This window comes from Mus caroli, chromosome 4 (assembly GCF_900094665.2).
Source record: "Mus caroli chromosome 4, CAROLI_EIJ_v1.1, whole genome shotgun sequence".
NCBI classification, from domain to species: Eukaryota; Metazoa; Chordata; class Mammalia; order Rodentia; family Muridae; genus Mus; species Mus caroli.
In genome coordinates, this window is record NC_034573.1 from 114,213,442 (window position 1) to 114,216,650 (window position 3,209).

General features: G+C 51.4%; 1 long non-coding RNA gene across 1 annotated transcript; it reads right to left on the reverse strand.

The window, feature by feature from the left end:
• Window positions 1-262: 262 nt before the first annotated feature.
• On the reverse strand, window positions 263-1,313 carry LOC110293778. Its single transcript, XR_002377847.1, has 3 exons — window positions 1,257-1,313; window positions 657-704; window positions 263-477 (listed from the first exon to the last, which is right to left on the reverse strand). It is a non-coding gene; the product is annotated as an uncharacterized LOC110293778 (long non-coding RNA).
• Between the last annotated feature and the right edge of the window lie 1,896 nt (window positions 1,314-3,209).

The window sequence follows — 3,209 nt, forward strand, 5'->3', positions numbered from 1 at the left end:
AGCAGGGAGAAGGAATATGGTTGACTACAGTGCTGTGGGTGTTCTGGTTCATTCCAGCAGAGAAGTATGCACCGTGTCACCCTTCATCCAACTGTGTCCATAAAAAGGTGAATGAAGGCCAAGGGCGGTGGCACATGCCTTTGATCCCAGCACTCAGGAGGCAGAGCAAATGGCTCTCTTTGAGTTTCAGACCAGCCAGGGCTACAGAGTGAGACCCCAACTTTAAGAAAAGAAAGTGAACAAAATCAATAAGCCTGGTTTTGGGAAGATGGCTTTCAGTTCATTTCAAGTCCAAGCAGCCAACACAAGTTGGTTTCATGAGAAACACCGGGAAGGGAAAAGGAGAAGCCGGCAGGTGAGTGATTTAGGAGAGCTGACAGGGAGCAGGGTCTGGTTGGACAGCTGACCCATTGGCTGTTCAGACAGATGGACTTCCACCAGAGTGGACAGCTGAGCTAGGCCAGACAGGACAGGGGCCTACTGAGGACAAGCAGCCAGACTCAGTTACACTGCAGAGCTTCCATCCTATCTAGTGTGACACCTCGGCAGCCTCAAGGACTTCAGAGAAGCATCAATCTGATTCTCTACCCGACCAGACTCATCCACTTCACAAGGTTTACATAGCACCAACCTGGCACCTGGCATTTTTCACTCACCGCAGCTGGCTTATGTGGTCCATCTGATGTGCTTAGAGCCCTGTTGAACTGAAGGAGAGATGGACACACCGTCAGGGACAACCCGAGGTCACTCAGAAGGCAAGTGGTGGGAGTAAGTTTGTATCCAAACTGGACTACTCCCAAGCCAGATTTCTCCCCTTGGTACCACAGACTCCCAACAAGGAGGACAGGACACTCAGGTGTAAGGTTGAATGGAGGAAGTGGCTAACTCTACTTACAAAATTCATGTTTCTGTCAAGTTGGCCCTAATAATGCTGTCACTAACCACTCCATATGGAGTGACTTTTCATGCTCTGTCTCATTTTTAATTCTCCAAAGGGAATCATCTCTTCTACTTCTTCCAGGGTCCCCTCCTCCCAAGTTCAGGCCCCTCTGCCATCTTGATTACAAAAGATATAAACAGCTGGCAGCTTTGTTTTAGCAGCTGTGTCCCCAAAGCCTGGCCTAGCCGGATCCCTGGTCCCTGGCTGGCCCCTCGGTCAGATTCAGATGAGGGCACAGGAAGGCATCCCTGATGACTATCAACCTCTGTTCCTCTCAGGGTCTCAGTGACTCAGACCCCCCACGTCCAAGGCTGACCTCTGCTGTGGGCTTCTCAGGGCCTGAACCTAGACCCAGCTGAGCTGCTGTCCAGGATGAGTACAGGAAGTGGCTGTGGCTGCTATGGCAACGAGGCTTTGCACTGTCTGCCCAGAACAAAGAGGGCTTTCTTGGCCCTCGAACCCTGTGGCCAGCAGGCTGTGAACATCGCCATCTAAGAAAAGCCTGTATCATCTCAGCTGTCCAGCCCCCCACTCTCTCCTGTGGCAGACATCTCAGTGGCATTTTCCATCTGGAGCCTGGGGATGTTCCCTGCTTCTAAGGGCGATGGATGAGAAAGGATGACGATGAAACAGAAAGTGGTCCAGAGACTCAAAGATGTGTACCCCAGAGAGCCTATATTAGTTAGGCTTCAGGCCACTATGGTGAAATACCTTATAGAAGGATTTCTTTTGGCTCCAGGCCTTAGGAGATTCAGCTCCTCATTTATAGGGAAGGCGTGGCCGGGCAAGAGGTAAGCATGGTTTAGGGGGAGGCATAGCACATGGTGGGAGGGGAATGGTATAGTACAGGTGTGTGTGGGGGAATGGTGGGGAGGCAAGGCATGGTACGGGGGTGGGGGTGGAGTGGAGATGGGGAGGCCATGGTACAGTGGGAGCTGTCAGCACCGAATATTAATGACACTAAACAGGAAATACAGAGTTCAGGCTGGGACCAGGCTGAGCTCTATAAGTCTGAAGCTATGGTCTTACAGCCTATGTCTGCCAGCTAGTAATATCCAAAAGGGTGCCACAGCCTCACAACTCTTGAGGACCAAGAGTTGCAAACACAGGAGCCCAATGGAGGGCATTTCACACTCAACCATAACAGCTCCCTGGCCCAGTGACACTTAACATTCAAATAGACAGGCGGGAATTGTCCTCGGGTCACTAGCTCAGGTTCAGCTCAGATGGGTCCTGGCAGCCTTTCTGCCATTCTCATTCTGGGCCTCAGTCAAGCTTTCTACTGTCCCTCCAGGCACAGAGGCTGTGTTTCAGATGCACACACCTTAGCTAATGGCGCTAACCAACAAGTGGCTTCCAGATACCCACCCTGCCACCACTGGATCCAAAAAGCTTACACTGAAGGCAGGATAGTCAGTGTTGGCCTTCAAACACCTAGCCCAGATCAAGCTTTGGAAACTCTCCAAGGCTACGTAGACAGCTGGAAAGCTATTGGGTACAAAAGAAGGGTCACAGAGTTGAGAGGGTCACCAAGTGGGAAGGGTCAAGGATATGGTTCAAACCTAAAACCTAGTGTGGGGAAGGGATACGACGACATAGGAATGAGGTGAAGTTGGGCAGCCCCGGCAGAATCCAGAACTAGCTGTGGACTTGAGGCAGGCTCTGCTTTCTCTAGGCCTTCCATGGTCCTATGGCCACCCTCCTCCAGCCACTGATAGGCACTGCTGCTCCCCTTGGCGTCAATTGAAAGGGCTCTGCAGGAAGCCCCTGTAAGCCTAATCGTGAATGCACTATCAGGAAGTGATCCTCTCCTGTGGTGCTGCTCTGTTGCTTTTAAGCAAACTGCACAGTGAGGACTTTTGCTACGCTCACGTTGCACACAGCCGCGCTGTGAAGCAGGAGGTTGCAGTTCCTGCTGCATCGTGGCAGAGTCAACGGCTATAGCAGCACTGTTCATTGGTCAGGGACTTCATATAAATTCCCAAATCTGTTAACAAAGTACTGGATCTAACCAGGAGCTCTCTTCACTTCCTTCCGATTCTGACATTCTGTGGGCAAGATTGCTCCAACGAATTTTAAAATTACTTGGGAAGATAGGACTCAGGAGGTGGCTCAGTGGGTTAAGTGCTAGTCATGAAGACCTGAGTTTTGGTCCCAAACACCCATGTAAAAGCTGGATCCGACGGGCGTGGTGGCGCACGCCTTTAATCCCAGCACTCGGAAGGCAGAGGCAGACGGATTTCTGAGTTTGAGGCCAGCCTGGTCTACA